Source organism: Podarcis erhardii (genome assembly GCF_964252035.2).
Source record: "Podarcis erhardii genome assembly, chromosome: 2".
In the NCBI taxonomy this organism is placed as follows: Eukaryota; Metazoa; Chordata; class Lepidosauria; order Squamata; family Lacertidae; genus Podarcis; species Podarcis erhardii.
In genome coordinates, this window is record NC_138498.1 from 25,929,421 (window position 1) to 25,944,365 (window position 14,945).

General features: G+C 42.7%; 1 protein-coding gene across 2 annotated transcripts in view; it reads left to right on the forward strand.

Moving 5' to 3' along the window:
- KCNJ16 (potassium inwardly rectifying channel subfamily J member 16) overlaps nt 1–14,945 on the forward strand; it is a 46,026-nt gene that overhangs the window by 5,687 nt on the left and 25,394 nt on the right. Inside the window, exon 1 of one of the 2 annotated variants that reach the window (XM_081849830.1) lies at nt 11,050–11,116. The exons of the other annotated variant lie outside the window; for it this stretch is intronic. The gene's annotated coding sequence lies outside the window, so the exon portion shown is untranslated. Of the gene's footprint in view, nt 1–11,049; nt 11,117–14,945 lie in introns of those variants that run through there. 2 annotated transcript variants of the gene reach the window in all.

Here is a 14,945-nt window from a genome sequence, read left to right on the forward strand (position 1 = left end):
CTTTCCCTCGGGCAAAAATGCCATTATCATAGCTGTGCCAGTTTCGCTCCTGTTGCTGTGGCAGAGCTGATCGGAATATTTTGCAGCAAAAGAAGCTTCTGCTAAAAGCGTTTGCTCTCGTTAAAATAAACAAACGCTGACAGTGTACCCACTTACCCATTTAGAGCACAAAGCAGTAGTTTATTTGACATACACAATGCAGAATTCTTTGCAGTCATCCTCAATAAGCTGCTTTTAATCCAGATATATTCTAGATCTTCAGCCCACAAGAGAGGGTGTGGTTACTGAAAATGTGTTTCGATATCCTCCTCTCGATGAGGTTTCCATGCCTTCTCCATGCCCCCCAACACAATAAAGAAGTAGTGGTTGTGGTTTTGGTGTACACCGCCACCCTCAGCAACACTGGGCAGGTATGACTACACTCCCTAAAGCTGGGGCCACCTCCATCTGTTATCAGTGAAGTCAATATGGGCTACTGAGTGGGCACTTCTGGAGAACCACAGCCAATTGCAGATCTCTCACAATTGAGCCTGCATAATGCATGTTGGGGGTGAGGGGGAAATCTTCTTTGCCATGCTAATACATTGCATTTTTACAGAAGCATATACAGTGGTGCCCCGCAAGACGAATGCCTCGCAAGACGAAAAACCCGCTAGACGAAAGGGTTTTCCGTTTTTCGAGGTGCTTCACAAGACGAATTTCCCTATGGGCTTGCTTCGCAAGACGAAAACGTCTTGCAAGTCTTGCAATTTTTTTCGCTTTTTTCTCCCTTTTTCTAAGCCGCTAAGCTGCTAATAGCTGCTTAGCCGCTTAGCCGCTAAGCCACTAAGCCGCTAATAGCCGCTAAGCCGCTAATAGCGCTAATCCGCTAAGCCGCTAATAGGGTTGCTTCGCAAGATGAAAAAACCGCTAGACAAAGAGAATCGCGGAACGGATTCTTTTCGCCTTGCGAGGCACCACTGTAGCAAATTGTATGCATGCCATCTAATGGAAGATGTGGAGTGGCTTTTAGATCTGAAATTCTGAGGTCATTCACAAATCTGCTCGCAGCAAACCTGCTCACAAATCACACAGTAAAGCCAGTGTAAAGGTAAAGGGACCCCTGACCGTTAGGTCCAGTCACGAACGACTCTGGGGTTGCGGTGCTCATCTCGCTTTACTGGCTGAGGGAGCCAGCGTACAGCTTCCGGGTCATGTGGCCAGCATGACTAAGCCGCTTCTGGCAAACTAGAGCAATGCACGGAAACACCATTTACCTTCCCGCCGGAGCGGTACCACTTTGATGTGCTTTCGAACTGCTAGGTTGGCAGGAGCTGGGACCAAGCAACGGGAGCTCACCCCGTCATGGGGATTTGAACCGCGACCTTCTGAATGGCAAGCCCTAGGCTCTGTGGTTTAGACCACAGTGCCACCTGCGCTGTAGTGTTGTGGATAGTATCAGGCTAGGACTGTAGGGGCTGAGGTTCAAATCCCTACACTGTCATGAAGTTCACTGAGTGATCTCGGGCCAGTCATTATCTCTATGTCTAATCAACCTCATAGGGCTGTTGTGAAAATAAAAATGCCACACCTGCTTTGGCCCTGAGCCGCAGGGTTGTCGATATTTCATTAAGTTCCCTAAAGTTTGGACAAAATACCCTATCAGCAAAGCCTCTGTTGAAAAGCAGGGCCATCTTCTTAGCAGCCTCTTTCTCACCGCAGATCAACTTATGCTTCCACAAATAGAAAGCAGATATACATCACACACATACAATTGCAGAGCAATGCAAATAAGTGAACATGACTAGTTAACTTAGTGGAAAATTTCCTCTTGATACCAGATACTGCAAATAGGGCAACCGATTGTTAAAACAGATCCCCTGCAACATCTGTCAGTGAAGCTTGTCAAACACATTTCACTCAGAGCTTGAAACAAGGCAATGGAAAATGGGAAGATTAAACACAGATTAGACCAACCTGCTTTGTGCAATTTAGTCTCCTTGATTGCAGATGTTTACCTTACCATAAAAATCACATCAGTTTAATAAAGCTCATTCATATGAACATAATTTATATTTTGAGCCGGGTGATGCTCATATTAATATTTTTAGTTAGTCCATGCTTTTCATTGGAAAACTCCTTCCTAGCTATTCTCATTTCTTCTTATCTATGGCGTTTAATTTCAATAAGTAAGAAATCACTATCCACCCACCTGGTCTATACTGAAGCTGAGTATATACCGATGGAAAAGTGGCTCCCCATTCATGTTAATGAATAACATTTATACAATGTGGATTGGCTCTGAAGGCTAGAATGACCATATTAATATGGAGGTGCTGCTACTGAAAAGAAAGATATCTCAGCTTCAAGATACCTAGTGGCTTTGATAGCTTGAAGTATTTTTTGCCAGTTGCGACAGGTGTGCCAGTTGAAATCCTTCAAAGACATAAATTGCCAGCCCTCTGTTATCTGTGCTCAGGGAGCTTCTTGTTTAGATTATTTCAGGGCGTGTTATATATAGGACTGGAAATGTTAGAATATGTCAGCACAATAATAAACTGGGCCCAAGTGTTTGGCGCATGTCACTCTAGTTTTGGAACAGCTACCTCATTGCCAGTCCATTTCTGGACAAAATTAAGAACACTGGACTTTTTTTAACCTAAGCAGGTTGGAAGCAGGTTACCTTAACATCTGCTTCTTCCCACGTGAATCTGCTGTTATTGAGATCAACCTCAGAGACCCTGCAGAGAGGGGACCTTTTCAGTTGTGGTTCATAGGAATTTAGGCCTTTGGTCTATCTATCTCAGTATTGTCTACAGTGACTAGCAGGATTCCACACATGGAGTCTCTCCTAGGATCTCCTGTATGCAGGGCAGATTCTCTGCCCGTGAGCTATGGTTTCACACAGGCATCTGATTGGACATTCTGATAAAAAGGATGTTATATGGGCCTTTGGTTTGATCCAGAATACTTTTATTGTATTATGATCACCTATGGCCCTCTCCCTGAAGGAGCGTCTCCACCCCCATCGTTCAGCCCGGACACTGAGGTCCAGCTCCAAGGGCCTTATGGCTGCTCCCTCACTACGAGAACTGAGGTTACAGGGAACCAGGCAGAGAGCCTTCTCGGTAGTGGCACCTGCCCTGTGGAATGCCCTCTTATCAGATGTCAAGGAAATAAACAACTATCTGACTTTTAGAAGACATCTGAAGGCAGCCCTGTTTAGGTAAGTTTTTAATGACTGATGTTTGATTGTGTTTTTAATATTCTGTTGGAAGCCACCCAGAGCGGCTGGGGAGGCCTGGCCAGATGGGCGGGGTATAAGTAATAAATTATTATTATTATTATTATTATTATTATTATTATTATTATTATTATTATTCAGTCTTTCAAGGTTCGATCATTTTTGTCCCAAGTAAGGACACTGTCCATATTTCTTCTTTCGGGTAGCAGGTGAAAACATTTTAATTTGCTCGGGGTTTCTTGAGTTTTTTTCCTTTTTGTCTTTTAGCTATTTAGGCTAAAAGGATTGCTGAGGATGAAACAATGTTTTTAGATTCACTGTTGCTCATCAGCTTCTCAGCATGTGATAAGCTTTCATTCTCCAACTGTGAAGGCCTCTCTTTTCCAGGCTCTAAAGAGATCTGCACATAATAATGTATGTATTGATGTTGTGTTTATCGTGGCTTGCTTGCTATTATGGTGCTGAAAGGATAGCGCCTACTCCTAAAATCTGTCAGGGTATAGATCGGGAGTAGCTAAACATCCTGCTTATTTGTTGATAGAACTAAATGAAGCCTGTGTTATAGCTCCAGAGGAGTGAATGTTACTTTATACATTCTTATGCCAATGTGTTTTTTTGGGGGGGCATCTGAGGACATAGCCTTGCCTAATATGTTGCAATATTTGGTTAGAGAATGCTGCTTCACCTATATGAGAGCAAAAGTTCCCAGAAGTTTCTTGGTAAAGCATGTATGCATTATTTAAAATTCAATGAAACAAAGGTGCAGTTGTTTCAGAAACAAAATCTGCTATGATCTTTCCCTGTCGTGGGCTTTCATTCGAAAGGCCAATGTATTTGTTAAGAAAAATAATAATGTACAGTGGTACCTCTGGTTAAGAACTTAATTCGTTCTGGAGGTCGATTCTTAACCTGAAACTCTTCTTAACCTGAGGTACCACTTTAGCTAATGGGGCATCCTGCTGCTGCCACGCCGCCGTACGATTTCTGTTCTCATCCTGAAGCAAAGTTCTTAACCCGAGGTACTATTTCTGGGTTAGCGGAGTCTGTAACCTGAAGCATCTGTAACCTGAGGTACCACTGTGATGCAAACTTCTTGGGCCTGCACCACTTTAGAATGAGGAAGAAGGATTTGCTCCTGCAAATCAAAAATACCCTTCTTCCTTTTTTGCTAGCTTTTCATGGGTAAGCTTTTGCACACTGTTTTAACATTCAGCATTTAAACATGCAGTTTCAGTAATATCAGAATTAATTCTGTCACCTGCGTGTCATCATTCAAATTAGCACTGCCGTTGTATAGTTAGTGTGGGGACCCTGTGGCTCTCCAGATGTTGTGGTATCCCTGACCATTGGCCACGAGGGCTGGGGCTGATTGGTGATGGAGTCCAACAAGTCTCCCACTTCTGAACTGAAGTACCGTTCCTTCCCAAAGTACAGCACTACTAAGATCTGTTGACTTTTTGGTGGCTGGATTGGGCCTTAATATTTTACTGGGAAATTAAGCTAAAAAAAGCTCACCGCCAACAGAATGTAAACGACAAAGTGGTCATGCAAATAAGTCTGTAAAGAAACTCAAATTGACACACAGTTTAAAAATAACGCGTGTAAAAATAGGAACACAAGCAATATGAAAGGTTAGGATCTAATTAATTTATACAAAGACCTTAGTAGTGTCTAGATATATTGGTGTTGTTTGTGCTAATCTTTTTCCAAAGCTGTTGAACAGAAATAGCCTATTATGCAACTCAATGGAAAGCCGTTCCATCTCACTGAACATGTAAAATGTTCCATCCTTCACCCCTTCTTGGTTTTTTTAGCTGTTGACACTGTTTACCTGAGACTATGCTACAGCTTTATCCCTTTGTGGCTGCATCTACCAAGCCTTTGACCACAGAACTGAATTGATAATATTTGTGCATTAATACAGTTATCCTTTCCCAGGTGTTAATCTTTGCTAGAGGCTGTAGGCTGATAAATGATTTGGACAAAATGAATGCCAACGCCTACACTTGGCACAAATAGAAAGCAAATTGACATTAGATTTTAGGTGTTAAATGTCAATAGCATTTCACCCCTTCACAATCCACAGTGTGTACACACCAAGTTTCGACTGACTGATAATAAAATTGTGCAGATAGAAAAGGCAATCAAACCCATTGTTTACAAGGCTGCTATAACAGAATGATGAATAGGAGATGTGAGCTGGGAGTTTTATTTAATGAGATCAGTGAGTCCTTGGATATGGAGAGAAAACCAAACGCCGTGGGATGTGTGTGGCCACATGATGCTGTTATCCTTGAATGGCGCACTTGACTCCTGAGCTAAAGTAGCAGTGATTTTTCATGCATGTTGTAGCTTAAGGAGAGGTGGACATAAGCTTAAGGGCAAAAGGCCTGACCTTTTCTTTAAAAAAGTATTAGGCAGCAAATAATTAGAAATGGACCTTCTTTGGGCACAAAGTTCTAGAGCCTGTAAATAGCTGTTGAGAAGGTTGGAGAATGAGCTCAGATGCATATGGAATCTGATACGGAAGGGGGGGCATGTCTTCTTCACCTTCTTCTTCGCTACAATATATCAATTTATTTCCAATTGTCAATGTCAAAAGGGACTAAAATCTATAAAATCCATAGAAAATCAATGTGCCAATTTGCTCAATTTCTCTAGGACTCCATCACCCCTCCCCTGTCCTCCATAATCCCTCAAGTAAGGTGTCAAGAACCTAATCCTGTCAAATCACTCTGCCAAACCTTTCCTCCGGGCAATGCCAGGTGACAGACTATGCATACATGGACCATTGTCTTCCCATCACCGGCACTCAGGAAGTGCTTATCTGCGCATATCTCCAGCTCTGCATATTCCCCCCTCCCTCCTCCATATGTTAATCCGGTGTAACCCAACCTCTCCTTAATGTATTCATGATGTAATCTGTGTAACCCAACCTTTCCTTAATGTATTCATGATGTAACTGGGATGTATTTTGCACTGTATTCTGGGACATGGAGGGAGTTTCAAAAGTTCATGTCACCCCTTTCTCGCTGTTCAATCTCGTCTTGAACCTGTTGCGCAATAAACTTGGATCTTCTGCAGTTTGCTCCTGTGCCCGGCTGAGCTCATTTTCTTCCGCAGGGACCCGCGGACACTTAGTCCAATGAGCTGGGTGGCAGAGTAGCCCCGCACCCAGATTTTAGCCGTAACAAATCACAGACAAGGCAGGGGTTGTCAGTAATAACCATCATCTGTTCATCATTTAAAGGTCACCTGGTTAGTTGTTGTTGTTGTTGTTGTTGTTGTTGTTGTTGTTAACCTCTGGTATCAAAAGGAGGCCAATTATACCTATAGCTCTTTTACCAATCCATGTTTTCTTCCTTCCTTGAGAAAAAGGAACACAGTTTGAATGAAAGACAAATAAATGGAAGTGCCTTTTCCTTCCCTTCGGAAGGAAAATGACAGGAAGATAGTTATTTGGATCAAGGGAAGAAACAGTTTGTTTCCCTCTGTCTTGAGACCTTTCTTAAGTTGTGCATGTGGGGTTTGTTTTGTTTTGTTTTGGTTACCTGTTACACTGAGAGAGAGAAATAAAACGAAGCCAAGGTAAAATTTGTTATATATTACAGCCATCCCCAGAGTCTCACAGTCCTCTCAAGTGAAATCTTGGATTAAAATGGCCATCGTAAGGATTTTTAAAATAGGTATTAAATAAGCCTGCCTGACTCATCATAGGTGTATGGAGTGGACACACGGGCATGCAAAATTGCTTATTTTGGAAGACATTTTAAGGCTTAGCCAAATTTTTCAGAGCAATGGCGAATACAGGGGATTCCCCGCCCCCCCCATTCATTTAAACTTTGAAACAATAAATTTGAAATGACCGGTGGCAACAACTTTGTAACGAATGCCACTGATCCAAACCTATAATCAATTGAACATGTTATCCCCCTTTCACATCTGAACAACAGGTTCTGAGTGAACATGAACCTGATAGTCTCTGCCTGTCTTAGGCGTGGTTTTTATCACCTGATCATGCCTGAAGCCTAGACATTCAAGAATCCATCTCTGACAACCTTATTCACTTGCTGCTGAAGCTGGCAGAGAGCACTTCTGCTAATAGTATTCAGTTCTTCTGCTTGTCTAAGCCAAAGGTCTTTCAAGGATTAGCCCCATCTTCTGGTGCCGACACTTTTGGAGGCATACACCCCGTGCAAGGCAGCTTGTGAAAATTAAAGCCACAATGAAATGTATCAATAAAGTACAGTACAGGCAGGCAGGACAGATTGAAATAGTCATCAGTGCAGACCCTTACCTAAAGCAGTTCAGCAAAAGTCTGCTGGTGTAGGAAAGTCTCCACCAATTGACAAAAAATGGTGAAAGGGTCGTGGGAACAGCAGAGGACAAGGTGTTCCACAATCTTGGTCTTTCCCCCCACAAAGCAAATAAATTAAAAACGGGGGGGGGGGGGGCACCAGGCAAGCCTTCAAGTATTGTGCAATCACAGTAAGTGGACTTACCTACACATTCCTTGTGGGCGGAAGCCTACAAAAAACTAACAAGTACCAACCAGTTGGAACTGTAGAGAACTGGGTTTGAATCCTTGTTCCTATGGTAGGAGGAGAGAAGACGTTATGCCTGAGAATGCATAGACAGTGGTGCTGAAGTTGTTACTTGACATGGGTTTGTTTCTGTTAAGAATAATAAGATATTATTTACTGTTACATTGTTATGCCTGCTGTTTTACAGACCTTTAACTGTGAATTTTACTACTTAAGTTAACTCAGCGAGGCTGCTCACAGTATTCAATGCATTTTTCATAAACATTTTTTAATATGTTTTGGGGGTTTGGTTGTTTACTTTAAAAATTGAATTAACTTTTATTGTCTGAAGTACTATTGCGTAATATATTTGCATTTCTCCTGCTTGTTCGGTTTTCATATGCTATACAGTGGTACCTCAGGTTACAAACACCTCGGGTTACAAACACTTCTGGTTACATACTCCGCTAACCTGGAAGTAGTACCTCGGGTTAAGAACTTTACCTCAGGGTGAGAACAGAAATTGTGTGGCGGTGGCAGCGGGAGGCCCCATTAGCTAAAGTGGTACCTCAGGTTAAGAACAGTTTCAGGTTAAGAATGGATCTCCAGAACGAATTAAGTTCGTAACCAGAGGTATCAGTGTGTGTGTGTGTGTGTGTGTGTATGAATGAATATATTTTAGTTTCATTGTGGATCTGAAAGCAGAGAGGTGACAAGGGATGGATTTCCATCTTTCTTAAAGAAGTCCTCAGGAAAATGTACACACACATTTGTTGACATTTCCAATATACAGTGGTACCTCTGGTTGCGAACGGGATCCGTTCTGGAGGCCCGTTCGCAACATGAAAAGAGTGCAACCCACAGTGGCACATCTGCACATGCACGGGTTGCGACTCGCTGCTTCTGTGCATGCGCACGACATCATTTTGTGCATCTGTGCATGTGCGAGCGGCAAAACCCAGAAGTAACCCTTTCCAGTACTTCCAGGTCACCGTGGGACGTAACCTGAAAGAACGTAACATGAAGCAAACATAACATGAGGTATGACTGTATACATTTCATAATTTTGCCCTCCAAGTCATGGAAGGCTGCAAACATAGCACAGGTGAAGTGCCAAAGGGGGCAGGACTTTTCCCCCAAGTGAGTAAGCAAAATGTGTGGGAAAGTTTATTATATGGATTTACATGACACGTGTCTCTGACATGGCTTTTTAATGTGAGCCTGCAGTGGAGCTGGCTAAGGGAAGGAAGGGAGGAAGCTGCCTGGAGGCTCATCCTACTGTGCCAGGATACAACATATGAAAAAAGAAGAGAGGGCAAGCAGCTGTTTTCTGGCCACTGAGGGGTAATACAAACTTCAGAGACCCGTCTCCTCTTCCTTCCCATCTTCTATCCCTCTGCACTTTCTCCCTGCAGCTTGAGTTTGCTCCAACATTTTCAGAATCTAGTCCAGTTGCTGTCACTCAATGTACCTCTCTTGCATGCCTTAAGAATCCTGCATTACCTGAGATTATAGGGACAAAATGTTCCATTTGGTGGGTTTACGGCGTCCATGAAAAGCTGTGCAAACAGTTTACTCTGGTTTCAAGAGGAGGGTGGAGGAAGAAGGAAGGATGAAAAGCTGTGAGCGGATCTGAACCACGACTGATGAATAGTTCAGATTTGTGGTTGTCTTGCCAGCACACCTGTAGAGAACCATACTGTGGTGAATAGATTCTATTTATTCAAAATAGAATAGAATAGGAAAGTTGCAAGCAATAGATCAGCCCAATTAACCGAATAAATAGAGAGCCCAGGCAGTGAAGTTTCCTAAGGCAAGAGGGATCAGCTCTCTCCCAACTTCTGGGCACATTTACAAGCTCATCCTGTGGCTCTGCAACAAAGGACTGGGAAGAATTCGTCCTCCTTGCCACACAACCCTTGGGTATATGAACTTGACTAGAGCCCTGTGGCCCCACCAGGTCAGTGCTCACCCCAGAGGAGCACATGCCAGACCTCCCTCCATTTTGTACCCCTAACCTTTGGTTATAACAATGTCAAATGGCTGCTGCTTGACATGGCTAGAGGCTCTATGGGGAGGTGATGCATTTCCACTACAACTGGGAGATCCTCCAAGTGCCCCCATTTTCTGGGGACTGTCCCGGATTTCCAGAAGCCATCTTGGTTTCTGATTTGATCCTGGACTGTCCCACTTTCCCTTAAGACGTCCCTATTTTCATCGGAGAAATGTTGGAGGGTATAGTGTTATGTGATCCCTGAAACAAGGAAATAAATAACTATACAGTGGTACCTCTGGTTGTGAATGGGATCCATTCCGGAGGCCCGTTCGCAACATGAGCAGAACGCAATCTGCGTCTGCGCGTGCGCGGGTCGCGATTTGCCACTTCTGCGCATGCGTGTGACATCATTTTGCGCATCTGCGCAAGCGCAAGCGGCAAAACCTGGAAGTAACCCTTTCTGGTACTTACGGGTCACCGTGGGACGCAACCTGAAAATGCGGAACCTGAAGCAAACGTAACATGAGGTATGACTGTACAACCTTTAGAAGACATCTGAAGGCATCTCTGTCTAGAGAAGTTTTTAAATGTTTAATTATGTTTTTAGATATGTTGGAAGCCACCCAGAGTGGCTGGGACAACCTAGTCAGATGGGCCGGGGTAGTATTATTATTATTATTATTATTATTGAATAGAATGTCACTCTATTCATCAGAGAAAAGTCAGAAGGTTAATATATTATTATTCCATGTGCTATAGACACTGGCAGCAGAGCACGGGGGGGCAGGGGGGGGGAGGACTGACTTCTGGGCTCTGGCTTATGCAAAGTGCCTCTAAACAGTAATCTGACCTTTTTCATGATACAGTTTCCTTGTTCTGAAACTTGCGTCACCAGCTTTCCTTCTTGTTTTTATGTAGCAGCATTTCACTTAAGCAAGTGGGTGGTGTATCTTCTTCCTTTCAGCTACCTGAACTGCAGCAATGAATAAAACTGAGTCTGCGCTCCAATGGAGTTGCACGTTTTTAAGGTGGCCTAGGTCTCTTTATCATTTTCCTTGCTCCGGAGGTTGTTGTTATTATTTCCATTGTGCGGAAGGGAAAATTAGGCTAACTGCTTCAAGGCTATTACTCATCAGGTATCTGAACCCAGCTGTAGGGTTCACCTGCTGACCACACTGGTGCTCTTCAAGTCTACTCCTTGAACAGATCATTTTTACATGAATACTTTCAGAGTGTTTCCAGGCATGTGATGTTTGTTTAACAATATGAAAGAGGGAGGGATTGTACCTACTAGCAAAATACAAGGGGGAAAAATCAGTTTGTTTGTCATGCCAGAGACCAGGGCTATGAATTCCCATATGCGTGCTGCAGCAGGTAACATTCAGTTTCTCTTCTTACAAGTAATTATTTTATTGTTTCTGTAAATACAGTGAATGTGGCATTAAAGCTGTTTGAATTTGTGTCACAGTGTTAAATACTTACCCTTTGCAATGAAACGTTTCTCGGGAATCTGGAAAGGCTGTACTTTCTCTATATTTCCTGAAGACATTTACACAGCGTGCCATTAGAAAGAGGAAGCTTAAAAGACAGCCTAGGCTGTGATTTTTGCAAAATGAATCCATGTAATTTGCAAATAGATAAATAGGATAGGCATACATGAATGGCAAATGCAAAAGAGGCAGCCATTTTAGTCTGGGTGTTTGTTTGTTTTTAAAAAAAGTTAATGTGGCACTTTAAAGATGAACACATTTATTGTGGCATTTAGTTATTGCATCAGACCTATGCTACAGAAACATATGCACCTTATATTGTTGAGAAACTGAGTTTTCCTTTTCAGGTTGTAGGGTGAATTGGCTGTTGTGTGAACAAACAGTTTAAATTAGATTAGTAAAAAATAGCACTAAGCGCTTAGTTTGTATCCAGTGCTGTTTAACTTTTCTCAGCTGTTGAGCAGAAGTACAACATATACACACCTCTCAGAAAGTATATTTTGAATGCTTACCGGTTTTAGATATAGTTGTGAACTATCGGACACGCAAAACCTGCTTGCTGCTGTATCTACTGGTGTCGTGGGAAAGCGTACTCTCCTTCATAGAGAGCACGTGTTGCAGTGGGGACTGACAGGCCACCCCTCTGTTGCTGGGAGGGTTAGTATGGATGACCATCCACAGTGATTGGGCGGTTGGGTTACTGGGCAAATTTTGGTGTTGCCATTTAGGGGGACGGACCAAAGGTTATAAAATCAAGTCACGCAGCACTGACTGGGCTCTTTTGCTGTGTGCATTGGATCACCCGCCCACCCTCCCTAATCTAGGGCTATTGCGTTGACCTTGCTATGCCTGTCATGGGGTCGTCTGCTTTTGAAGCAGGCACCTTGTAGGAATTTTGTCCATTTGGCTGATTGGCTGGTGCCATTTGGTTTTTGCCTACTGCGTAGCAAATCATCACAACTTGTAAGGTTGCGGTTAGGCATTGGTTAAAAAATTAGTTGGTGGAGGGGTAAGGATTGGTGGTGCCTGCCCCTCCAATGCTGCTACGGAAAGGGATTTCTGTTAAGGAATCCAGGGGCTTGTCATTCTTTTGTCCATACCCCTGAATGGGGCTTAGGGCCGTGCAAGCCCCCGGGAACATGCGGGGGGGGAGGGTCTGGTGCCCTGCTCCATGCTCTCCCCAATATTGTTTTCCCTTACTGGCTTTCGCTGGAATTCGGAAATCAGTTCTGTCCCTGGGCATGGGGACAGATAGTCACAACCAATGCCTAAGCAGCCACTCACATTTATGTTTTTTAATAAAGTTGTGGCCAAAATTATGCCAAAAACCTCAAACAAAAATTATGTGTGAATTGTGAATTTTTTAGGGGTGGCTTGGGCGACCTCGACACGCAAATTGTGGAGAGTATTTCCACCTGTTTTGCACAATGCTGTGCATGGGTTTAAACACTCTTTATTCAACATCTCCCTCTCTTCTTGACTTTTCTCATGTCATGTTCTAAATGTCCTTGTTTGTCTGGTGACCAACACAGTAATTTCTTGTCAATATTCATAAAGTGTATACAAGTCAATAGAAAGAGAGGCATTTATTAGTTGTAAATTCTAGAACGGTAGCTCTTTTAGCCAAATGAAAAAACAACAACAGACAAACAAAAATGGTCCTGTGCCAAATTGATTGTGGTGTTTAAGCAATTGCATCAGGCCTACATGATAGAAATAAACACACACAAAATTTTACAGTGCTCTTATTTTGTCCCACTGTGAATTTTGACATCAGAAAATCAACACTAGGACCTCTACTAGGCTGGCCTGTACTGGTTGTTTGATTATATTTTTACTTCAAACATCTGATGGTTTCTCTAGTTGCTACAAGGCACCATGCATTAAATCATCTTGACTTTCATGGTGCCTATAATGAAGAAACTATTCAGTTCCTTTCACACCTAGGCAACACTTCAGCTTCATTCTGCTGTTTTTTGCTCTCGATGAAAACCAGACTGATTTTTCTGCAGTTGCATGAATCTCAACTAGTTCTTTTCAAAGCTAAGCTTTCTGATTGGCTATCCATTTATTCCATGATAAGTTGTTTCACAGATCAAAGTATGAAAACAGTATTCTGCCTGTTTGTTTTAGACTTTAGGTTAATGTGAGAGGGTCCTCCATATTTTTTGTGTGTTAGAGGAAAGGGTACGAGGCAGCTGTTCTCTATTCATTCCTCCCCTCCAGACAGTTCATGAATAAATGTTCTTTTCAATGCAATATTTGGACTGTCTCTCATTTTATTTATGTGGGAGCAAAAGGGTGGCACAGTTTCCATAGCAATAATCCAAAATCGAATTGGAACCTTTTGAGCAACTTGTGGAATGCGGTTGTACAGGTGTTGCAACAGCTCTAAGTATTTTAATTACTATGAAAAATAGCAGTGCCAGAGCAGCTGCCGGTGATTTATAGAGTCTCTCCTGATGGGACAATGCTCTTTCTGTAAGGGTGGCAATTCTTAATGGGACGCAAAGTGTTTGGTAAAATAATTTATAATGAATGACTGCTTTTGGACTTGGTTTTAAGTCAAGCCAGAATACCTAATAGCTGGAGTTATGGATGAGGACAATGGACTCCAACCAATGTTTATGAAAGCTGAATTGTAGGGTCCAGTACTACAGAGTGGCAAAAACAGCCCCACAGCTTGCCCTAAATGGGGACTTTGGGGACTGAGCCTCTGCATTATAGCCAATTGCAGGTGGGATATAGTCAGACCTCTCTGGCATGCAAGACCCCCTCAAACATCAATAGCAGACCATAGCATATCACTAGAGTACATAATGTGCCATGGCCTGAACTCTTTGTACTGAGAGATGAGTAATCTTTACATGGGAGGGGGAGGAACCTGTGGCCCTTCATATTTTGCTCAACTACAACTCCCTACTACAACTTATGCTGGCCGAGGTTATACACCAAACCTTAGTTTTGCAGTACAGTACATCCAGGTCAGGTCAAAGGCAAAGGACAAATAATAAAGTTAAATTAACTAACATCTTATTAGGTTTTGAATAAACCATTGGTCTAGTCATCAAAGAAAGATACTTTCAACTTGTAACAAGTCTCATTGAGACAATTAAGGCTTTTTGCCTTCTTTTACAGCTGGCTTATTGGTTTTTCCATGTCTCTAGAGCAAGCATCCCCTGCCCACCCCTTTTGTGGGCAATACAGCTCCATCCTTGCCCAGGAATCTTTGCTCTTTCCTTTGACTCATTCTGCCATTAAGAAAAAGTACCAGTGAGCTAGACAATGGCCATTTTTTTCTTTTTTATTGAATGGGAAGTGTACTTGGAAGTTAGTGCAGAATTCATAAACAGTTCAGGGTGTGTGATTGGAAGAGTGCCCTCATAATAGATTTTGATGGGTAAGAACAAAGAGATCCGAGTTCCTGGTTTGAAAAACACCCAAAGTTTCAGTGGCTGTCATTGGGACATAATGGGTCATAATAACGTCAACCTGTTGCTCACTTGTTGACACTTGTGCTGATGCACTTTGCAGGTTGGCTTGCAAAGAAGCATAGAGATGTCTGTTCCCTTAAGGAATGTTTGCTAACAATGAGTTGCAAGATAACTTCATCCATTTAGTATTTGTTGGAAGCAAAGATCCCCCCTTTTCTGTTTTCCTCAGGATGCTTTGTGACGTCACTGCCTGCAGCTTGTTTTTCACTTCTTATAACA